Raw genomic sequence first — 24,963 nt, forward strand, 5'->3', positions numbered from 1 at the left:
TGCTGCGGGCATAATGAGAGGGCTACTTCAGAGCCTTCCTGTGAGGTCTGGGCCCTGGGAGGCCCACAGGGAGGAGGGTGTAGTGAGAGAGAGAGACCGGCTTGGGTGGGAGGGGGCAGGAAAAAAAAAAAAGGCATTAATCCCATAAATCCTAATTTGGAAGCCGTCCCAGCCCCTCTGAAGCACAGGGAATTGGGGCGGTTATAATCCTGGGTGCTCCTGGCAGAAACCCAGGACAGGGAGAGGTTGTGCCACCTCCCTCATCAGCTCTCACTTGCCCCCCCTCCACCCCCCACCCCCCCCCCCCCGCCAACATTCCCACTGCCAGCAGAGCTAAGGGGTGTTGCCTGGATCCCCCTGTGGGAGGGGACCCTGTTTGGGTCTGAAAGGTGCCGGGCCAGGTTCTGGGAAACAGAAGGCACAGGGCAGGGCCAGGCTCTAAGCTGCGGGTCTGGGGGGAGAAGGAGGCTGTTCAGCTGGGGAATTAGCCGGCTCCCAACCCCCAGCCCCCGGCGCCTGGCCCCTTCCCACCACGTGTTCTCACTTGCCAGCTTGAGCAGCCCCGAAGGAGGAACTGGGATGTCAGACAGGAACAGGTGCACAGCCACGCGGGCAGACCCTCCCCCTCACAGCGGGCCTGGGCCATGAACCCCAGAAGCCCAGGGGTGAGCACCTCACCTCCCCCTCACCCCATCCCCTTGGACCATTTGATGCCCTCCACGAGGCCAGAAACGTGTTAGAACCTCTGGATCATTAAACCAACAATCAGCCAGTGACAGAAGTACCCAGAGAGAGGTGCTTCCCCTGGGAGAAGGGGGCACGGCGGGTGAGGGGCAGTGGGCAGAAGAGGCCAAAACCTGGGGCCTCACGGCCCGCACCCCCTTCCCAGGCCTCCCTCCCCGGTCCTCAGGCAAACTCAGCCTTTTTGCCCTTTCTCCGGCCCCGGGCCTGGCCAGTCTCTGTCTGCCCCCAGCGTCTCTGGTTTGGGCTCCCCCCCAGTGTCTCTTCCCCACCAGCCTTTCACTGTCCCGTCCACCAGCTCCTCTCTTCCCGGCTCTCATTCACACATCTGTTCCTCAATGCCCCCTCCCCCAACCTTCCCTTCTCTCTCCCACCCCAGCTTCTCCTGCCCTTTCATCTCCCCCTTCCTGGAGCTCACCCCACTAAAGCTGCTGGCTCCAGAGGCCAGGACTTCAAAAGGAGATCAAAGCTGGGTTCCCCCATCAAAGACCAGGCTCTGCCAGGAGCACCCCCCCTTAGACCATAACTCTCCCTGACAGGCCAGAGTCCCACATCCCAGCACCCCAGGAAGCACATTCTCGGCCAGAGCCCCATGCTGGAAAGGCTGCTGTGTTTGTTGGAAAGTTCCCAGCACTTGGGATTCAAAAAACCAGTGGAAACCCAATATAGTGAGCCCCTTACTGGCTGTGTGACCTTGGGCGGGTCACCGAACCTCTCTGACACACAGCTACATTGTCTAAATGGGCTATCGTAGGGGCGCCTGGGTGGCTCAGTCGGTTGAGCGTCCAACTTCGGCTCAGGTCATGATCTCACAGTTTGTGGGTTCGAGCCCCGCGTCGGGCTCTGTGCTGACAGCTCAGAGCCTGGAGCCTGTTTCGGAGTCTGTGTCTCCCTCTCTCTCTGCCCCTCCCCTGTTCACGCTCTGTCTCTGTCTCAAAAATAAATAAACAGTAAAAAACAATTTTTTTTAAATGGGCTATCGTTCATCTTACAGGACTATCAAATGGATTGAAGGAGGAAATTCAGGTAAAATATCTAGCACTAGGCCTGTCTTATAATAGTAGGTGCTCAATAAATTGTTGCTTTGACTATTGCTGCTATTACAAAATCCTCCAGAGATGAGAAAATGTAGAAATGAGAACAGAGGTGTCCAGGGAGTGAGGCCTGCTGCTACCCCCAAAGACAGGGGTCCAAGCATCTCAGTTTTGGGCCCCAAAGGAACCACTCTATCTGGATCCCGCTCACCGGCCGGTCGGGGCCTCAAGAGCATGAGGCGGCCACTTGGAAGCCGCCTCGGCTTTGTCTCCGGCCTGGGCTCTCCTGCCCAGGCAGCCCCTTCTCCCCAGCCTCCGGCCCGCGTCCTTGCTCTCAGCCTGGGCCCAGCCCCACATCCCTCAAGGGGATGATGGCGTCTAGATGGGGTGGGAGGTGGGGCTAAGAGGCCAGGGCTGCATTTATGAAACTTTTCTTGGCTCTGAACATCAGAGAACTCCAAGAAGGACGTGACTTGAGTAAGTCCCTAAACCTCCTGAAGCTTGTTTTCTCATTTGTAAAATAAGGGGTGAGCTGCTTCAAATCCCCCTTTGGCTGCAGACTGTGCATACATTATAATTTTAAAGAACCGAGGAGGTAGAACTCAAGGCTTTCTGAGCCCCTCAGGACCAGGAGACTAGAAGCCGATCTTCAGCCCACACTGCTTCGACAGCCGGCAGCTGTGGCCACTCAGCATCCCTGCCGGAGCCTCTGCCGGTCCGGTTTCACCAGGAAGCAACCGAGGCTCGGGAGAGGAATGGGCCTGCCCCCTGCTTCCCGTGTACCATCTGATGGGGACGATTCTCCCCAGGTTGGAAACAGGCATATGGGAGCTCAGAGCCAAGGAACACAGGTCAGGCTCTGTGCCGCCGGCCTGCCCCACAGCCCGGGACTCTTCCGCCCCCTCCCCACTGCCCAGCACTGGCCCCACCCTACACGTCTGCCCCCACTTATACCCCCGGTCCCAGGGCTCCCCAAGGCAGCATCCCACCCTCCGGATCACCGGCCCCCCGACACACTGAGAAAAGCGACCTCCTCCTTCCCAGCTTCCTGGCTCGGCAAGCCCTCCCTTGCCTGCCCCCATGCACACACCAGGGTCCCCTAGGTGTCGAGGGCTGGGCCAGAGGTGCCCAGCAGCCTGTGCTAAGGGACGAGTTCCACACCTGTGCTTTCCAGTACACAGCCACTGGCTGCGTACTGTTCCCCACTGTGGCATTACTCCCTCTTCATTCCAACCTTACCAGACACGCGGCCAGGGGCCACCGCACCGATCTACACACACAGCGGCACCACCAAAGGGCCTGGCCTCTGCCCCTCTCCTCAGCGGGCACATTCAGCAACGGACACTTCTGAAGCGGGCCCACGGGATGTTCAGGGTGGTGAGGCGGGCAAGAAAAGTTCCTGCTCCCCGAATTCCAGGCCCCAGGGCAGCCTCATCAGTTGAGCCCCGAGTGGTCACTACCCAAATGTGGCCAGACGCAGGGCGGGGTGGGCAAGTGGAGGGTAGAGCGCTGCCCTGAGGGGCACAGATTGGGAGCCCCCAGGCCTGAGCCCCACCCCCCTCCCAGGCTGCCTTTTTTTTTTTTTTTTTTTTAAATGCTTATTTTTGAGAGAAACAGCATGAGCAGGGGAGGGGCAGAGAAAGGGGGGGACAGAGGATCTAAAGCGGGCTCTGTGCTGACAGCGGAGAGCCCAATGCGGGGCTCGAACTCATGAACCGTGAGATCACGATCTGAATGGAAGTCAGATGCTTAACTGATTGAGCCACCCAGGTGCCCCCTCCCAGGCCTTCTGATTTGAGTCTTCCCTTCCCTTCCCAAGGACAGCCTTTGCTCCCGGGACACCTCACCACCTCAGGTGTTCTTTCCTTCTCTCTAGACCTGGAAGAGTAGGAGACCCAGGTCCACACCTGGAAGGGTCTTGGGAGCCAAATGGCCTGAGTCTTATGTTTAACATCACGGGAGGCCAGGAGCCGCACAGGCCAGACAGGGCAAGCGGGCCAGGGGCAGAGAGGGAGGGGAAGCCTTCCCCAGAGCCTGCCAGGCTCCTCCACTCTTTAGGCAGAAGCACTCTGGCCTCAGCTGTCTTGGCTGCCCTGGCTCTCACTGCCAGACCCTACGAAACCGGGTTGGTGGGATGGAGCTCCCCCTGCTGGATAGCCCAGGAAATGTGCCCCAGTCTCACCCGGGTGAGCTGCGCCCGGGGAAGTGACAGTAGGATATGGGTGTCGGGTACCTGGGGTCCCTGAGACATCCCCGCCAGGCTCAGGGACATGGATGGAGCCGACAGAGGGAAGAAGATGGACTGTGAGGTGCCATATGGTAGCCATCATTCTACCGGTTCCCTTCCTCCGCACCCCCTCCGCCTCTCCCCGCTTTCCCTAGATACCCCAGGATCAGACCTGCCAGGCCCCTAGCCCTCCAGAGCCACCGTTACATCTGGGAAGACCACCTCCTGTTGCTAGCTGCCCACCTGTCACACCTGCGGCCACTTCCTCCAGCCTCTTCACTGGCCTCCCTGGGCTCAGCACCTGCCTCTAATGGCCATCCACATAGAGGACACGGTCCCCTCTCCATACACACCCTGGCCCACAGCTGCTGCTTTAGGACAGCCCAGGACAGAAGCCTCACCTTGCATCTCAGTCCTCTCCGCCCAGACCCACAGAGCCCTGAGATTCCACTTCCCTCCAGCCCCACACATGAGGGAACAGGGGTGAACTGGAGAGTGAACGATTATAAACCGCCCCCCATCATGGATGTGCATGGATCTGGCTAAGAGTGAGTGGGTGTGCATGCCTCCCCACTAACACATATCCTGTGGTACCCCAGGATGAGGTACCCCACTACTTCATCCTGTCACTGAAGCTTCCGGAGCTCCAGCCCCACGAGGAATCTCCCCCAGCTTTCCAGAACCCCTCAAATCACCTCCACACTCAAATACCAAGCTCCTGCATTCCCTCTGCCCATCATCTCAGGCATCACAGGCTGATCCCCTAAAAGGGCCAAACAACTCAGACCGGACCATGGCTTCCGCTGGCCACTCAGAGCCTCAGTCACCTCTGTCTGGTCAGGTCCCCTTGCCCACCTTCAGGAATTGAGAGGTCCAAGAGGCCTGGGGGGTTCCCAGATCATGAGGTCTTCCGGCGGGAAACTTACACAGCTTCTAGGCCAGTCCTGTGCCAACTGGTTCTCCTTAGACTGGGGAAGAGACAACCCAAGAAGTGACAGGGAGAAGCTCCCACCTTCCAGACTCTTGGGCCTGGCCAGAGCAAGCCATGAACCATTGACGGAGAGGGCCCTGGGGACATCTGGGCAGGGCCCCCACAAGGTTGCCATCTGTCCTCACTACTCGCAACTGCCCACAGGTAGGGCCCTGGGCGAGCAGGGGGAGGAAGGAAGCCGCGTGGCCTGGTAGCCACAGTCCCCAGGGCACCGGACCAAGAGGCAGCCATCTGCGATCTCCGGGTCTGCCTTTTCCTTGCTCCTGGGCCAACGAGGCCCAGAGGATGCCAGATCGGTCCAGCTTGCGTGAACAGTGATGGGGTGGGGGGCAGGAACGGGTCAGCCCCAGGGCAGCTTAGGAAAGCCTCCACCTTCTAGCTAGGAGAAACTCCTCTCCCAGATTCCCCATCTCATCCCCAGTCCATGGGCTGAAGAGGCTTGAGGGGGCCTTCATCTTCCCCACCAATACTTTCCCTCTCAAGAGCCCGCGTGCCACCCAAGATTTGTTGTGGGGATCACTAAAGGATGGAGCCAGCCCTGCCAGAGGCTCAGGAAGCTCTGGAGGAGAAAGGCCCTGCAGAAGGTCAGGGCAGCAGAAGGGAGTATATAGGTAAAAAGGCCTAAGAAGGAGCTGGGGCCGATACAACCTTTCTGGCCGTTGACAAGAAAAGCAGTTCATGCCATCATCCACATTTCCAGCCGGCTTCCCCTGGCCCGACCCCCTCACCCCCCACCAGCCAGAACCCAGTCCTCACGCCCAAACTAGAACCCAGCGACAAGAGGTGTGCAGAAGGGCCACAGACTTGTACAGAGAAGCTCATAACCCCGGCCCCAGCCTACGTCCTGCTAACCTTCGTGCCATTTTTTTATTACAAGGCAGGGTGGATCACTGTACCGTAATCCCTCCACTCTGATTTCAACAGGGCGTTTGTCCAAACATGTACGGGACAGAGAGGAATGGGCTGCGTGGCACGGCTAGGTGGGCTCCCAGGTCAGTACCGCGGTGCCCTAAGGAGCGCAGTGTCGTTTTACAGAACCCTCTCGTTGGCCCAGTTCCAACTTCCTCGTGGTTTCTTTGAATGCAGAAATTGTGCGCATCGAAAGAAACAGAGCTGAAAGGAATTAGAAATTATTCTGTAGTTACATTGGTAATCCAAAAGGTCTGTGAAAGATGTAAGGTTAAAACAAAACCCCTGAGGGGCGCCTGGGTGGCTCAGTCGGTTAAGCAGCCGACTTCGGCTCAGGTCATGATCTCACGGTCCGTGAGTTCGAGCCCCGCGTCAGGCTCTGTGCTGACAGCTCAGAGCCTGGAGCCTGTTTCGGATTCTGTGTCTCCCTCTCTCTGACCCTCCCCTGTTCATGCTCTGTCTCTCCCTGTCTCAAAAATAAATAAAACGTTAAAAAAAAAATTAAATTAAAAAAAAAGCCCTGAATTACATTTAACAGAGATGAATGTGTCGTCCTTTATGTAGGTTCAAACCTCAGTCACACACATTTGGGATTAGCAATTCCCGGCTCGGTGGCCGTTCATGTAAACTGTTGCACTGACAGCACGTTTCAAATGAGGTTAACTGGGGCGCCTGGGTGGCTCAGTCCGTGAAGCATCTGACTCTTGGTTTTGACTCAGGTCATGATCACCGTTCGTGGGTTCAAGCCCCACATCAGGCTCTGTGCTGACAGCAGGGAGGTTGCTTGGGATTCTCTGTCTCTCTGCCTCTCTCTTTCTCTCTTAAAATAAATAAATCAACTTCCAAAAAAAAAATGAGGTTAACAACTTTGGGGATTTGCTGAAGTTGGTTGACCCGGCCCCACAGCTGGTTAACTTAGCTATTCGGTAACGACATCAATGCGCCCAGCTTGTTTCCTTGCCTGCTTGGGTGTTTATTGGTTTTATTTTGTTTTTATATATTTCTGCCCCTGTTAGCCTCAGTCTACGTACTTGCCTTCAAGTCAGGTCCACTCACAGTCACAAGATAGCTGCCCCAGCTCTAAGCATCACATCCAGGCTCAAACTTCTAACAGAAAAAGAGGCCAGCTCTTCCTCTTTTTAAAAGGGAGGGAATCTTTCCCAGAAGCCCCTGGGCTTCTCCTCCACCTCCGTGGCTACAATTGTGTCAGGTGGCCGGGTCCTTGCCTAAATCATTCATTGGAAAGGGAAATGGGCTCACTACGACTCCTTAGCCAGTTCTGATTCTCCCTTTGGTGCATGGGGGCTTGCTTAAAATCAGGTTTTGAGTTAGGAAGGAGGGAAAGGGGTGATGGAGAGAAGAGAGATGATCAGTCTCCTTCACCACTGCATCTGGGCAGTTCAGACTGTCTCGAGAGACTGGATTAAAAACATAGGCAGGGTGCCCGGGTGGTTCAATCGGTTATGCATCTGACTTCGGCTCAGGTCCCGATCTCACAGCTCGTGAGTTCGAGCCCCACGTCGGGCTCTGTGCTGATGGCTCGGAGCCTGGAGCCTGCTTCGGATTCTGTGTCTCCCTCTGTCTCTCTGCCTCTCCCCCCCACACACTCTGTCTCTCAAAAAATAAATAAATGTTTCCAAAAAAAATTTTTTTTAAAAGCACAGGCAGGGGCGCCTGGGTGGCTCAGTGGGTGGAGCGTCCGACTTCAGCTCAGGTCATGATCTCACAGCTTGTGAGTTCCAGCCCGCGTTGGGCTCTGTGCTGATGGCTCAGAGCCTGGAGGCTGCTTCGGATTCTGTGTCTCCCTCTCTTCCTCTCTACCCCTCCCGCACTCATGCTCTGTCTCTGTCTCTCAAAAATGAATAAACATTAAAAAAAAATTTTTTTAGGGGCGCCTGGGTGGCTCAGTCGGTTAAGCGCCACTTCAGCTCAGGTCATGATCTCGCGATCTGTGAGTTTGAGCCCCGTGTCAGGCTCTGTGCTGACAGCTCAGAGCCTGGAGCCTGCTTCGGATGCTGTGTCTCCCTCTCTCTCCCTGCCTCCCCCCCCCCCACACACACACACACTCTCTCTCTGTCTCTCAAAAAATAAATAAATGTTAAAAAAAAAATTTGTTTTTTTTTAAAAAGCACAGGCAGGGGCGCCTAGGTGGGTCAGTGGGTTGAGCATCCGACTTTGGCTCAGGTCATGATCTCACAGCTCGTGAGTTCGAGCCCCACATCGGGCTCTGTGCTGACAGCTCGGAGCCTGGAGCCTGCTTCGGATTTCTGTGTCTCCCCCTCTCTCTGCCCCTAACCCACTCACATTCTGTCTCTGTCTCTCTCAAAAATAAATAAACATTTAAATAAATAAATAAATAAATAAATAAATAAATAAATATTTTTTAAAATAATAAAAAATAAATAAAAAGCACAGGCAAAGCCAAAGCAGGGGCTTCTGGGCCAATCCCAGTCCTCTTCTGCCCAAGCGTGGGCTCTCGGCCCAGCCGGGGCTGGAATTAACACCCACTGTAGCAACAGACATCTATGGAGCCCCTATTGTGCCCAAAACAAAAGGAACCAAAGAGAACTGTCCATTCGATTTCTGATTCAAAGAGTTTATGACATAATTGGAGGAAGGAGACAGAATGTATGACGGAAGCAAAAAATAGTAATTCCGTTTGCATAAACCCCACATGAAAATCAGCCAGCTTTCCTATGCCTAAGTAGAAAAATAGTAATTTAAGATTGGCACCCAGCAGCAGAGGAGTGGCAACAGACACTCCATGCTCTTGGGAACACAGAGGAAGAAGAGTGGTGTTACTAAAAATAATAGCAGCTTTAACTATAGTCAGTTAATAGTTATAGTTAATAGTAACAACAAAAATGGACATTTCCAGATACAGTGAGACCATCCCTTGCTTGGGGAGAGTTGTCAGGGAGGCTGGGTGACAAGAGACAATACAAGGAGGCTCCTGCAGGCGTGTGCCCACCTCACTTCTAAGATCTTTGTGTCCTTGCTCTATAGAAAATAGGACATTACAATGGTTTTTCTAAAAAATAGAAACTCCTAAATTTCTAAGGGTGCCAAATGTGTTGGGCCCAGTGCTGGGAGCTTTGGGTACATTAGTTTACATTAGTTGAATTCTGAATGATCCACAAGCTCCCTTGAAGCCCTTTTAAGGGTTTTGGAATCATTCTTTCCTTTAATATTCAGGCAAACGTGGTCCCACGCCACATGCTCTCCAAGATTCCTGAGAATTGCCAGGAATGACCCGGCATTTTCTTGATTCCCTCTCACTCTGATTTCCTCTTCTTTCTCAGTCTTGCTCTGTGCTCCGGAGTCTGTGCTTTTTTTGTCTTCACGTTGACCTGCAGAAGTGGGGATTCTGAAACCAGACCTGGGGTGGGGGCAGGGAGAATCCAGGAAGGCTTCCTGGAAGACCGGGCAGTGTTTTCTGCCTTTTCCTTCATTTCCCCCTCCCCCCCCCACCCCCACAAACGTTACTGACATAAAGCAGAACCTAAGAGAATTCTACCGAAAGTTGGGAGTAACTGGGGAAGAGCTGGAAGTTTTCTAAGCCTAGCAAACAGCTCGAAATTTAAAAGCCAGACCTCCTGTCCTCCAAGTCCCTCTCCTGCCCTCCACACCTCCGGAGGTGTCTCCAGCCTCTATCCTCCAGCCTCCAGTCCAGCCGCTGGGCTCCCTCACACCTGCCCCACTTGTTTCGCACTCTTCCTGCATTTTCCTCTGGGGGTGAGGGCTGGCTGGAGAGCTTTATCTGTCACAGTCAGAAGGGTCCTTTTCCAAAAAAAGGATCCCTGTCTCCCCGCCAACGGTTAGCGCCTTTCCCTAGAATGCAAAAGCAGCTAGAGACACACGCTCGATTCACAACAATCTGTGACACAGTGACCGCCGTTTACACAGGGAGGAACTGAGGCTCAGTGTGCAGTTAAGAAATCTGCCCAGTGTCACAGAGCTAGTACACGGTGATGTGTGGATTTGAAACCGGTCCGTCGGCTCCAGAACCACCCCTTTTAACTATGACACGCATCTTCAAAGAGGCAAGGCTAAGGGAACCTTGAAGGATGGGGAATACACCAGGCAGAAAGCAGAGGCAGGTGCAGCGCCCAGACCAGCTGAGCTGACCAGCAGGCCAGAGCCGGCCGGGAGGCAGGGAGCCTGGGAAGAGGCTGGAACAGAGGAAGGGCACCCCCACCTTAGCATGGAGGCCCCAGGGAAGGAGATCAGGGGGTAGACTGGGAAGCTAATTAGGGGGGAAAACTTAGTGGACAAGTGGGTCAAATCCTACAGGAGGACCCACCTTGGAGGGTGAGAGAGAGAGAGGGGCCAAGAATCATCCAGATTTCTGACAGGCAACTGTCACTGTCACTGATGCTCACTGAGGTAGTGGCCATCAGGAAGGCGGGGAGGGGGCGTTTACGATGTGTTCGCATTTGCACACGTGGAGGTGGAGGTGTCTTTGAGGCGCCAATGAGAGAGCTGTGCATAAGTGTACATGTGTCGGGGTGCGGTTCTGCAGCTCCGGAGACAAGCCCGCGCTGGAGAGGCGGTCACGGGCCTATGGATGGTAATTAAAGCCATGGGGAGGAAGGATGAGCTCACGCAAGGCAGCCTGTGGAGGGAGAGGCAGAGGGCCTCAGATACCACCCGCAAAGCACTCAGGGGAACGGAGGGCCCGGGAGAACCACCCAATGAGCTAGCTGGGCTCTTCCCAGCATTGAGACGTCCCAGGGCTTGCTTTCCATTGACGTTTCCAGTGGGAACCTCCTCCACGCTCCTCTTCTTCCTCTTGTACTCTGTCCCTGTCAGGTGCAGTTTCTGGTAAGAGTTGAAACTTCAACAGCGCCCACTTGGCAAAGGAGCCCTTGGGGTCTAAGCAGCCTGGGGACGCCCCTTTCCAGTAGGACTGTAGACTGCACCCACTTTCTTGGGCTAAGGAGATCTTCCATGGGCCAGTGCCAATTGTGAGTGGCTAGGGTGTCCAAGGATCACAGGGTTTTCTTCTCCCCTGTCCACCTGTGCCCTTGCTATGAGCTACTCAGCATGTGAGGTCCCCCTCCTTTTAGGACATTTTAATGCAACCTTCTTTCCTCCAGTCTGGGCAACGGAGATACTCCATTCAAAGGCAGCTGTGAATATGAATGTTAGTATCCCTGCGGGTGGGAGTTGAAAGTCCTAGGGGCCAGGCTGAGGGAGCACCCCCAGTTGGGGGCAGCAGAGTGAAGCATGTAAAAGTACAGTCCAGGGGGTGCGTGGGTGGCTCAGTTGGTTAAGCGTCTCACCCTTGATCTCAGCTCAGAGCTTGATCCTAGGGCCGTGAGTTCAAGCCCCACATTGGCTCGGCTCCACGCTGGGCTTGGAGCCTACTTAAAAAAAAAAAAAAAAAGCAGTCCAAATGAGACGACATTAGGGACGGCTGGGGAGTGGGCACGTCCTGCCGCGGCCTGGACAACTGCTTTCATTGATTCACCGATCCACTCTGTAGGGAAACACTGTGAAAGACTGAAATGGACCGAAAAGATTATTGGGTGTCCTGACCAGCACACGTGTGTGTGTGTGTGTGTGTGTGTGTGTGTGTGTGTGTGTTTACAACCTTTCATTGTCTTTGAGGTGTTTTACAGCTCTGGAAGTTGTAGAAAACTGGTAATAATGCAAATACTCATTGTCATTAAAAATGCAACTCATGTTCCCTGGAGTGCTAATTGATTACTGCCGGGTGGATGGACCCATTTTACATCTGTCTGTGACTTCATTCAGCGATTCCCTTGGCCTGTTGTGAGAGACGGCGGAGGGGGGTGCAGAACAAGAAAGAGACAGAATCCCAAGGGAAGGAGATCAGGGGGTAGACTGGGAAGCTAATTAGGAGGAAAACTTAGAGGACAAGTGCGTCAAATCCTACAGGAGGACAGACCTCGGAGGGTGAGAGAGAGAGGAGCCAAGAATCATCCAGATTTCCGACAGGCAACTGGGCCGATGCTCTTGACTTCAGATCCTCTGGAAATCCACCCTTTGCTCTTGGAAAACGATTTCTGGTGTCTTTCTCCGCTTTCCTTTTATGAAGGTCAAGTTCTACCTGCAAAACGGAGTCTGTGGTGCAGATCCGTGGTGTTTCTCTCTGGAGGAACAGTCCGTGCAAACCGGCCGAGAGCCACATCAACACTTGACAGTTCACATCTCGGGCCGGAACTAGCAATAACCTGTAACCACTCGGCTGGTGTCTCAGTCTGATCAGGCTGCTATAACAGAGTACCGTGGACTGGGGGGCTTAGAAACAACAGAAATTCATGTTTCAACAGTTCTAGAGGCTGGAGCAGCATGGTCAGCCGGAAAAGAGGACAAGAGACATCTCTAGGTTCCTTTTGGGAGGGCGCCAATCCCATCATGAGGACCCCATCCTCATGACCTGATCGCCTGCCAAAGGCCTCACCCCCTAATGCCATCACACTGGGCGGGGGGGGGGGGGGGGCTAGGAATTCAACACATGTGTCTGAGGGGGAGACAACATTCAGTCCATTGCAGCTGGGAATGGACCTCCCACCCGGGAGGTCCACCTCCCACCCACGCCACCCGGATGCCAGCCATCATTCTAGACATATTTGGCCCTATCATTTTCCTGCCTAAAACCTTTCGGCTTCCAGTCCCCTAAGGATAACGCCCATGATGTACAAGGCAAGCCACACCAACACTGCTTACAACTCCAGCCTCGTCTCTTCACTTCCTGGCCCCTACCTCATCCTCCAACGTCACAACTCTTGGCAGTTCACTGCACACCCTGAGCCAGCTCTCCGTGACTTTACTCACACTGTTTCTGCTGCCTGGAGAGCCGGCCTCACCTCCTTTCCCTTGCCAACTCCTATCCCCTGGGAGGTGTGGTTCAGATGTCCTCCTTCCCCCCTCCTCCCACACCCCTCCCCGCAGAAGCTCTCTGCTCCAACATGCCCTTCTCCCCATCACTGTATCACACCTTTTCATATCTCTGCCCCCACTTCCACTCAACTTTTGGCTCCCCGAGAACAGGGATTGTCTCCTGTACTGGGTTGAACGGTGTCCCCTCAAACTTCACACCCGCCTAGCATCTATGAATATGACCTTGTTTGGAAATAAGTCCTTTGCAGATGTAATTAGTTAAGATGAGGTCATACTGGGAATAGGGTGGGCCCTAAATCCAGTATGACTGCTGTCCTTTTATTAAGGAAAAGGAAATTTGGAAGCGGAGACATACAGGGGAGAATACCATGTGGAGACAGAGGCAGACCGGAGTGATGACTCCACAAGCCAAGGAACACCAAGGATTGTGGGACACCACCGAAAGCTAGGAGAGAGGCAAGGAACAGAGTCTTCTCTAGAACCTTGGAGGGAGCATGACTCTGCTGTCACCTTGATTTGGGGCTCTATTTTTTCTTTTAAGTTTATTTATTTATTTTAAGAGAGAGAGAGAGCGGTGGAGGGGCAGGGCGAGAAAGAGACAGATCCCAAGCAGGCTCTGCGCTGTTATGGCAAAGCCCGACTCACGGCTCGAACTCACGAACCAGGAACTCATGACCTGAACTGAGATCAAGAGTCAGAGTCTTAACCCACTGAGCCACCCAGGCACCTCTGATTTGGGGGCTCTGGCCTTCAAAACTGCCAAAACAAATTTCACATGTTGTTTTAAGCCATCGAGTTTGTGGTACTCTGTTACTACGGCCCTAGGAAGCTGAGAGACAATTTGGTATGAGGGAGGGGGGTCACTGCTGAAAGAAACACCTAAAAATGTGGAAATGGCTTTGGAATTGGGTAATGGGTAGAGGCTGGAAGAATTCTGAGGTTTATGGTAGGAAAAAATCTAGACTGGCTGGAAGAGGCTGTTGGTAGACATAGGGACGTTCAAAGGGATTCTGGTGACAGCTCAGAAAGAAATGAGAAGAGCTTTAAAGAAAACTTGCGTCATCTTAAAGAACACATATGATGTCACGAACAGAAGACTGCTATCCTGTGAATGCTAAAGGTGCTTCTGGTGTCCAGCTCATGTTACTGGACACTGGAGGAAAGACGACTCTTGTTATAAAGAAATCCTTGTCAATCTGTGTTCTACCATTGGTTAGGAAGTAGAACTTGGATAGCTAGTAGAGAGATTTTTCACACAAAGTATGGATCCATGGCCTGGATTTTCCTTACCATTTATATCAAAACGTGAGAGGAAAGAGAGAAACTGAAAAATGGACTGTTAAGCAAAAAGGAACCAGGGGGCTCCTATGTGGTTCAGTCCATTGGGCGTCTGACTTAGGCTCAGGTCATGATCTCACCTCAGGTCATGATCTCACCATTTATGAGTTCGAGCCCCACCTTGGGCTCTGTGCTGACAGCTTGGAGCCTGGAGCCTCCTTCAGATTCTGTGTCTCCCTCTCTCTCTGCCCCTCCCTTGCTTGCCCTCTCTCTTTCAAAAATAAATATTTTTAAAATATTTTTTTTAAAAAAAGGAACTAGGGGCGCCTGGGTGGCTCAGTCGGTTGAGCGGCCGCCTTCGGCTCAGGTCATGATCTCGCGGTTTGTGAGTTCGAGCCCCGCGTCGGGCTCTGTGCTGGCAACTCAGAGCCTGGAGCCTGCTTCCGATTCTGTGTCTTCCTCTCTCTCTGCCCCTCCCCTGCTTGTTCTCTGTCTCTCTCTCAAAAATAATAAACATTAAAAAAAAATTAAAAAATAAAATAAAAAAAAGGAACTAGCATTTGATATGGAAAATTCTCATCCTATCTAAATACTGTGCTCCAGAGATAGGGCCAAGGGTATGACTGAACAACTTTTGCTAAAGAGCTTAGGCATGTGACCTATGGATTCAATTACCCATCTCACCAGATGTTGGGAATAGAGGTGTGATTATCTAGGAAGGACCTGTGGAGAAACTTCGGACACAAATAACTTGTGTTCTAGTCTCACGTGTCCACAGATGGAGGGCAATTCGGCCCCAGGAAGGCACACAGCCCCATCCATGCTCAATGTAAATGACTTACTTGATGAGATATGGAACTTTTTTGAGTTGATAATATTTACACTATTTTTTTAATGTTTATTTATTTATTTTGAGAGAGAGAGAGAGAGAGAGAGAGAGAGCATGAGTGGTGGAGGGACAGGGCGAGAGATGGAGACACAGAATCCGAAGCAGGCTTCAGGCTCTGAGCCATTAGCACAGAGCCCGATGCGGGGCTCGAACTCACGGACTGCGAGATCGTGACCTGAGCCGAAGTCGGACGCTTAAGTGACTGAGCCACCCAGGTGCCCCTTGAGCTGATAATATTTAGAGGAGATTTTAGAGTTCATGATAGAATGGTTAAGACTATTGAGAATGGTGAGATAGGGTGAATGTCTTTTTCATATGAGACAGGTAAGAATTTGGGGAGACTACAAGGTGGAATGTAGTGGATTGAATATTGTCCCCCCAAAATTCGTGTCTACCCAGAACCTGTGAACGTGAACTTTATTTGAAAATAAACATGATTGCAGTTGTAATCATGTTAAGATGAACTCACACTGGATTAGGTAGACCCTAAATCCAGTATGACCGACGTCCTTTGAAGAAGGAAATCAGGAAATAGAGACACACGGGACAGAATGCCATGTGAAGACTAAGACAGATAGGAATGACGAGTCTATAAGCCAAGGAACACCCCCGATTGCCAGAAACCACTGGAAGCTAGGAGAGTGTCATGAAACCAATTCTTCTCTAGAACCTCAGAGAGAGCATGACCCTACTGTCACCTTGATTTCAGACTTCTGGCCTCCAGAAGTTGTAAGCCACCTAGTTTTTGGTACTTTGCTACTGCAACCCTAGAAACAAAGAGCTTTCTTGTTAGAGCCTTAGACCTCGTTATCATCAGCACATCACTAGAATACCCTCAGAGGCTGGAACCTGTACTAACACTCAGCCACCGAACCTGCCTGCAATCACCATCTTTTTAGCCCTCAAGGAGGGACCTTAAGTAGAGGATGAGTAGATGTTAACCAGGCAAGAAGGGGGAATAGTGTCCTGGCAGAGGGAACAGTCTCTGCAAAAAGCTAGTTGTGATAGAGAACATTTCTTGGACGAGCAAGTGACAAAAAGGTTAGCAGTGGGCACCTGGGTGGCTCAGTCAGTTAAGTGACCAACTTCGGCTCAGGTCACAATCTCGCATTCGTGAGTTCAAGCCCCACATCGGCTCTCTGCTGTCAGCCTGGAGGGCACTTTGCATCCTCTGTCTCCCTCTCTCTGCCCTTACCTGCTCATGCTCTCTCTCTCTCTCTCTCTCAAAAATAAACATAAAAAAAAAAAAAAAAAAAAAAAAAAAGGTTAGCCGTGAAAGAAAGGAAGGAAGTGGAAGGAGATGGAACCCATAAAAGAAACCAGGTTAGATCGGCAAGGGCCTTGTAGGCCAGATGAAGGGGACTGGAATTCATTCTGTGAGTAAAAAGAAGCCATTGGTAAGGCTCTGGTATACACAATAGATACACTTGAACACCCACAGATAGATGGTTTCGGCTCAGGTCGTGATCTCACAGTTTGTGAGCTCCAGGCCCGTGCCGGGCTCTGTGCTGAGAGCAGAGAGCCTGCTTGGGATTCTGTCTCCCTCTCTCCCTGCCCCGCCCCCACTTGCTCTCTATCTCTCCCTCGAAAATAAACCCAGGGGCACCTGGGTGGCTCAGTCGGTTGAGCATCCGACCTCAGCTCAGGCCATGATCTCACAGCTCATGGGTTCAAGCCCTGTGTCGGGCTCACTGCTGTCGGCACTGAGCCCGCTTCAGATCCTCTGTCCCCCTGTCTCTCTCTGCCCCTGCCCCGCTTGCAAGGTCTCTCCCAGAATAAATAAACTTTAAAAATAAATAAATAAATAAATAAATAAATAAATAAATAATAAAACCAAACTTAAAAGACACACACGCACACACAATGAGACAGTCACGACACCCACTAGGATGGCTGGGTTCCCATATGACTCAGCAACTTTAATCCAAAATACACGCCTACGCAAGCTGAAAATATATGTCTATATATACCTTGTACACTAATATTCATAGCAGCATTATTCATAATGGTCAACGAATGGAAACAATCCAAGTGTCCCTAAACTGATGAAGAGATAAACCAAATATGGTTTAGCCACAAAACAGCCATTTTATTTTATTTAGCCATAAAAAGGAATGAAGTATCGATACATACTATGATACAGATGAGCCTTGAAAATATGCAGAGAGAAAGGATTCACATAAAAGGCCATATATTATGGGATTACATTTAGATGAAACGCCCAGAGTAGGCAAATCCACAGAGACAGAAAGTTGACTAGTGGTGGCCGAGGAACAGGGACTAAAAAGATGGCTTCAAATGGGAACCCGGTCTCTTTCGGGGGCGAGGAACGTGTCCTAAGATTGATTCTGCTGATAGCTGCACAATTCTGTGACAATACAAAAACCCACCGAGTTGTATACTTTAAAATGGCGAGCTTCATGATACGTGAATTGTATGTCAATAAAAACAAAAAGGACGCCACCGAATAGTTTTGAGCTGGAGAGCGATGGGGTTTGTCGGCGTTTTGGAAGGAATGTGCTCTGGCCCCGGAGTGGAAAACAGACTGGAGGCGGAAAAATCCTGACAGTTGCGAGGCTGTAACAGGGTCTCGGTGAGGGGTGGGGGCGGCCCACACAAAGGAAGTGGACGGAAAAGGTCAGATCCAAGAAGCATACAGGATGGATGTAACACGTCTAAACATACACAGTCACAACTGAAGTGTGCAGAAACATGACTTTATCACTAACTTCATTTTTGTGGTGGTTTTAAATAATGTCCTCAGGGGCGCTGGGGTGGCTCAGTCGGTTAAACACCCAACTCTTAGTTTCGGCTCAGGTCATGATCTCACAGTGCGTAGGTTAGAGCCCCGCGTCGGGCTCTGTGCTTACAGAGTGGAGCCTGCTTGGGATTCTCTCTCTCTCTCTCTCTCTCTCTCTCTCTCTCTCTCTCTCTCTCTCCATCTCTCTCTCTCTCTCTCTGCCACTCCCTGGCTTGTTTGCTTTCTCTCTCAAAAAGTAAATAAATAATGGGGCGCCCGGGTGGCTCAGTCGGTTGAGCATCCGACTTCAGCTCAGGTCATGATCTTGCAGTTTGTGGGTTCGAGCCCCGCGTCAGGCCCTGTGCTGACAGCTCAGAGCCTGGAGGCTGCTTCAGATTCTGTGTCTCCCTTTCTCTGCCCCTCCCCTGCTCATGCTCTCTCTCTGTCTCTTAGTTTTTTTAAATAAATAAACATTAAAAAAATTTTTTTTTCATGTCCTCAAAATGTGGACCAAACTTAGTGACTTACTTTTAACTAACCGAATGGGGGCTGACGGTGCTATATAACTTTCAAGGCTAGATTATAAGAGGATACATCTGTCTGTCTGTCTCCCTCTCTCTTTGTCCCCCTCAACTGCTCACTCTGGACAAAGACCACCACCATGCCACGAGGATACCCAAGCATCCCCATGAGGACCCCCCCTGTGGACAGCCGTCAACAGCCAGCATCAGCTTGGCAGCCATGGGTATGCACCACCCCGGAAGCTGGTCCTCACGCCAGGGGAGTCCTGACATAACTCCAGCCCTGAGCCCTTGGGTTTTCCACCTGTGACCACAGTCATAGCAGAACAGAGACAAGCTACACTTGAGCAGGCTCCAGGCTCTGAGCTGTCAGCACAGAGCCCGATGCGGGGCTCGAACCCACGAACCGTGAGATTGTGACCTGCGTCGAGGCGCAACACTGAGCTCCCGTGGCTCCCCAGCTTCCTCGGAAGGAGTGCCTTCCCGTGTAGTAGAGCAACCACATTCAAGTGCTCGCCCTGTGGTGAACAGTGTTTTTTTTCATCCACACATTCAGTTCGCAGTGGATCCTAGATCACTACTCTGTGCCAAGCGTTTGCCGGAGGCCAGAAACAGAGGAAACCACACTACTCGTGGAGCGAACAATAAGAAGGACCAACACACACAAATAATTACAGTAAAGTCTTGCATCTAAAGTACAAAAAAAAAAAAAAAAAAATCAAAGTGCGCACAGGCTTAGTCATAGCAGGGAAGAGGGGAGGATCGCCTCTCCCTGGAAGCCTCCGGAGGGGGAGAAGGGAGGTTGGGTCTCCCCAAGCCAACAAAACGTCAATAGATAATCCCCTAGAGAAGAGCACACAAAAGGACTAGAGAAGCAGCAGTGAAAAGTCACAAGATTGATTTAAAGAGAGACAGAGAGGCATTATTATAGGGCGTAGTCGTAGGCAATTCACAGGAGCTTATCTGTAACCTGCGGACAGTCATAATACCCCTTACAAGGTTGCTGAGTGTAATAAATGAGATCTATCAAACACTTAGCCCAGTGCCCAGCTGAGGAAGCTACAATGTAAGCACAATGTTAACGACCATCACTCATTGAATCTTCAGCCTAATGTCAGAAGCATTGCATGAGAATAAAAGTTGAGTCCTTATAGATGTTTGCACGTGGAGAAAGGTTCGTTCAATCAGTACATAAGCATCTGCTACCTCCCTAAACACTCTATGGTTACATTTTAAAAATTCAGGGATCAGCTAAGCCTTCTTGGAATTTAAAGCCAAACTGTTTCTCTCTTAAGCTCCAGATCTTGCCAATCAGAATCACTTTGCTCACAGACTATTGTATCTGTGTCTGCCTCAGGTCGAAAAATCCATTCAGCAACTCAATTGACTTCTTTGTTCTAGGCTGCAGCTGCCCTCCCCCGAGGCATGGGTGCCATTGACTGAGTGGGTGCAGGCCACCCTGCACTGAACACGTGGGCTTCATATTTCAAAACCATTATGCAGGCAGGATTTAGGGATGAGGCTTGGGGGATGGGGGATGACAGAAGGATTAGACTTGATTTATGGAAAGGTTGGTCTTTGGGGGGACTTTTTTGTTCCTCCTAGGAGAAACTAAGCCTGCTAAACTATTCTACTTGGTGGGAAATTGGACGGCATATATATGTACTGGGCGCCTACTCTGAGGCATGCTCTGTTCCAAAGGCTTCCCCCAAAGATGGGGACAGTGTTGCTTCTGTGACTTCCACCTAAAGCACCTTGCGGGGACCTCACCTGGGGGATGGCAGGCAAAACAGTCCTGGCTCTCAGGAGGCTAGAGTGAGCTTATCATGTGGTTTGGAATTTAGAAAAGTGAGCCCGTAACTTCTAGCAGGATGCCTAGCATTCAGAACCTGCCCTTTGGGAAACAGACTCTGCTATTTGTATTTTCTATTCCTACCCTCTGTCTTTTAAAAAATGCAGTGAAATTTGAAAATAGCCACCTGTCTTGGGCCATGTTTAGAGAACCAAAGGAAAGACTTAACTCCAGCCTGAGCTGAAGTTGAAAGAGAAATGCTGTCCCCTCCCTCTTAGGGGCTAATCCCCAAGCAGATCGGAGAACCCTGGGGGGCAGGGAGGAGTCTTGGCTGGTGGGGAGGCCTCAGGAGATGGAGACAGGCCGGGGTCCTGATTCCCCTGGTTTCAGCTGTTCCAATCACAGCTCCCTTTCTGCCCTGGGGGACCCATGAGAGCCCCCTCCTTGCCCTTTCAATATCTCCCCTGTCACTTGAGCTGGTCTGAGAGGCTTTCTTTCTGTTACTTGTAAGTCACCATCCCTGACTAGGAGAACATCTTAGCCCAAAGGCATGATTCTAAGAGTGAGAATTCTGGGCAGAGAAGGGAGAAACACACACACACACACACACACACACACCACCCTTAGAAGCTCATGATCCTTGTGTGCCTCACAGCAGGCCGTTCACTCTTTGTTCAGTCGACAAATAGCTGTTAAGTGCTTACTGGGTGCCAGGCACCAGGGATAAAAACGAATAAAGAAAGACAGAGCCCCTGCCCCGCGGAGCTCCCATCTGATGGGGAGACAGATGGGTAAGCGGGCTGGGTGAGCGGTACAGGGGATATCAGCAAGAGCCCCCATTCTGGAATTCCCTCCTCCAAGGCACCCCGTTAAAATTAACTCCACCAATTAAAGGCGTTGTTAGGAGACAATGCTGTCTGTCTTCCTCTTTATTTTTAATTACAGGGCCCAGCCTAAAGTTGTCAAACCATTTATAATTAGAGCAGAGCTCTGAGCAGGCCTGGAGAGAGGAGGGAAGAAGGGGTGAGGGAGACAGGGGCTCCTGCCTAACCCCTCCCCGGTCCTCTGCCTCCAGTGCAGTGACAGGTCGCTGCCCCACTAATGGACTGGGTGGCTGGGAAGCACTCTCCACTCGCCGTCCCTCCCCCCTGCCTCTCAGTGCACACCCTGATTATAGTCATTAGGGAGTCACCCGGAGAGACAGGAAGACAGGCGGGTGGCGGTGGCCTGGAAGGTGGAGGCGGCTGCAGCTGAGACTGGGCCAGCTCAGGCTGGAGAGCAGAGCCTGGAGAAAGAGCAGGGGTGAGGCTCCTCTCCTGCCCTCTCTCTGCAAGGGAGGCATCCATGTGGCCCTAAAACAGCCCACAGCCCGCACAGTAAGAAGTGCGTGAGGAGGGTGGGGATAACAGCCGGCCTGGTGCAGGGGGCTGCAGACAAAGGAGTGCCCGTCAATCTGCCCTCTGGGTGCCAGGACAGCTTCACTGCCCCCCTGCAACCACAGACAAGTGCAGAGCAGACTCACAGCACTCGGGGCAGCTGCTGGGAAAGGATTTGGGAGGGAAAAGGCATGCAGCTGGCTGTAAACTTGACTTGGTGGGACCTGGGTGGTCACCTTCACCTTCTGCTCAGACTCAGAGGGACAGAGCCCCTCCTCTTCCTATTATTCAGGGAAGCTCCTGTAGCAAACAGGGAGGGTGGTTCAGAGGTGGCCCAGACCCCTGAGTTCCCAGCCCCCGCTGTTGTCAACCTGGGCCAAAGGTGGGGAGGGTGGGGAGGCCGAGCAGGCCGTGAGCTGCCGGAGGCACCAGGGTCTCGATCTTACCAGGGAGGACTAGCCCCCCAAAGCATCCCCCACCTGGGGCCCCTTCCAATGTGGGGACCAGGGGAATCAGGAACCAACCAACCAACCAAACTCCTCTCTTCATCTCTCACTCTAGCCTGCAGTGGTCAGGGACAGGGTCTTACATGAGTTCTGTGTTCTTGGAAAACCGCAATTTTACAGAAATCCCCCACCCTTTCTTGTTCCAGGAAAAGGCTCACTGCGGAAAACCGCACTTTCCCATATGACTTAGATGCAAAGATGTCCCCTTGTTTACCTAAGACAACACGAGACACAGACCCCGCAAACTTATCGTCTCGCAAATGATACGCGCGTGGGCATCTCAGTGGGTTGAGCGTCCGACTCTTGGTTTCGGCTCGGGTCATGATCTCACGGTTTTGTGGGCTCGAGCCCCGCGTCTGGCTCTGCACTGCCAGCATTCACTGTCTCAGAATAAATCAATAAACTGTAAAAACCAGTAATAAATGAGAAGCCAAACCGTTTGTCCCCACTGGCCAATAGGGACAAAATGCCTGTTCACCTGACCTGACCAAACTTCAGTTAGGCCACTCTCCCCTAGACTTTGACCCACCCACAGCCTGAGTCAGCATCAGAGCTTGGGAAAAACCCCTCCTTAACAACCTCTCCCAGGCATCAGCTGACCACGGAGAAGAACCTTCCCATTCAGACCACCTGCTTGGCCCATCCCCCATCTGGCTCTTCTAGCCTTTACTTTCCTTTACTACGGAAAAAAAGTCCTTTCTGTCTGACCCTTGCGACGCTGAGGTCCCCTCCTGCTATTGCAATTGTGTTTTCGAATAAAGTCTCCCCTCACTTCGGCCTGATTTGTTCTTTATTTGAGAACAGCCCAGGGAAAAGACTCTTCCCCCTCGAAATTGTCTCTCACAGCCATGTGTCCCCAGTGACTGCCTGGTTAACGGTTAATGGGTGGGAACCCCCCTCTCTCTGCTCCCAACCAGCTTCTGGAAACTCCCCCGTCAAGGCTTCCTGGTTAGTAACAAAAGCCAGCATCTTGAAAGCTGACTGTGAGCTGAGCTCTGTGCTAAGTACTTTTCACAGGCATTTTGTCAACGTTTGCATGCTGGGCACTTTCTCAGCTATGGAAATTCACGCTCAGAGAGACATGGAGCAAATACGGCACAGGAGTGCGGACGTAAGGGTGGCACAGCCACAGGATGGCAGGGCTCTCTATGCTGCTCACTGCTGTAGGACCACCGAATGCCTACAATGCGTCCGGAACACAATAAATACCGTCAAACGAATGAGCGAATAGAAGAATTCCAAGGCTTGTGTTCCTAAGCATTATGCTGTCAGGCAGCCTCCTTTTAAAGGCAGCCTTAGGGGCACCTGGGTGGCTAGGTGGTTCAGCATCTGACTTCAGCCCAGGTCACAGATCTCACAGCTCGTGAGTTCGAGTCCCACGTCGGGTGAGCTCGAGTCCCACTTTGGGGAAACGTAAACCCTGCTTTGGGTGAGCCCCGCTTCTCATTCTCTCTCTCTCTCTCTGCCCCTCATGGGATTCTCTCTTCCTCTCTCTCTCTCTGCCCCTCGATCACTTGTGCCCTCTCTCTAAATAAACAAATAAATAAATGCAGCCTAACCAACTCCTGGCCCAGAAGAAAAAAACACCCAGTGTCTCTTTCCACATCAGTAACGATCTCTTTACTGAGATATGGTATTTGTGGATTCTGGAAATTTTTCACATGCATCATCTGGTTTGAACCGCTATGAGTGTTTTTATCATCTCCAGTTTACAGAAGGAGAAACTGGGGTCCAGAGAGGGAACCCCACCTGTCTGCCTCTCCCTCCTCCAACCCCTTCCTCCCCCCAGATCCCAGTCCCCCACCGCCACCCTCCCCCAGCAGACCCCACTCTTCACCACCCCCACACAGTACCCAGTCCCAGCCCCGGAGCCTCAGAGCGGGGGAGCCTGGCGTCTTCCCTTTCTGCTCTACTAATTATCCTTTTAACTCGCACTGGCGTATTTTTGCCGTGCGATCTGCGGGTTTATTTTTATCCACCTCTCTATAATGGTATCGGGGCCATTACTCAGGGAAGCTCCCGGCTCTGAGCTGCTCCCCAATTTACAATTGCAATTATGATCTCCGACAGAAACACATGCAGCTGGCGTCAATTTTAAGCAATATTTTGATCATAATAATTAAAAAAGTAACTTATGGCATGCACGCGTTGGATAAATTAATGTTATTCCAAGGCTCTGCTCAAAGGCATGTAAGGGAGAGAGGAGTGAAAAAAGGAGACGGTGCTTGGATCTCTGGGCAGCCTAGGAGTCTGGCTCCAGCACCTGCTGGCTTGAGGGCTCGCAAATTAACTTGCGAGCTGAGCTTAATATCCGTGTGTCCTTCAAGCTGAATGCTGCCTGTCCCCACCCCTCCCCCTGACACATGTGAAATTGATGGTTATTAAGGTATTTGGATATAAACAAGCACATTTTCTTGTCACTGTTCCCCGGGCAGGTGACAGGCAGCTGAGAGGATGTTCTCTCTAACTTGCTGTTCTAGACCCAGATGAGAGCAGGACCAGAGGGTTTGGGGGCTGGGACGGAAAATGGCACGGGCCTCGGATGTCCCTCCTTCCCAGCACATGCAGGCCTGCACCCATGGACTCATTCATTCCCAGGTACCACTACACACACACACACACACACACACACACACACAACCACACACACCCTCACACCTCCACCCATGACAAATTCACATAATTCACACACATTTATACAAATCTGCTCTCTTACACAGACTCACAATCACAAACCGTCAGCATACAGACTCGCATGCACACACGAACACACACACTTGCACACACACACGCACACTGATTTATAGGTACCACCTACACCACTATCTGTTCGCAGGCACACGACTCATAATCACAAACAAGGCCTGCACACAGACTCACACGATGAAACTCACAAACATGCGTGTATGCGTGCGCACGCTTTGATGAATTCTCTCCCACACACTCCCCTCTCACTACGCAGGCAGCCCCCAACCCCCACAGCAGGCCAGGCTGCGAGGCAGTTATCAGCAGCCGATTAGCTTCTGAGGGATGGCTGTCCCCACGGAGAAAAATGTGCGGACACACAAACCTTTGCACACCATTCCAAG

General features: G+C 51.9%; 1 long non-coding RNA gene across 2 annotated transcripts in view; it reads right to left on the bottom strand.

Annotated features, from left to right (window-relative positions):
- LOC132660981 (uncharacterized) overlaps nt 1-24,963 on the bottom strand; it is a 292,245-nt gene that overhangs the window by 78,503 nt on the left and 188,779 nt on the right. The gene's annotated exons all lie outside the window — the stretch shown is intronic.

This window comes from Panthera onca, chromosome D1 (assembly GCF_046562875.1).
Source record: "Panthera onca isolate mPanOnc1 chromosome D1, mPanOnc1 haplotype 2, whole genome shotgun sequence".
Lineage (NCBI taxonomy): Eukaryota > Metazoa > Chordata > Mammalia > Carnivora > Felidae > Panthera > Panthera onca.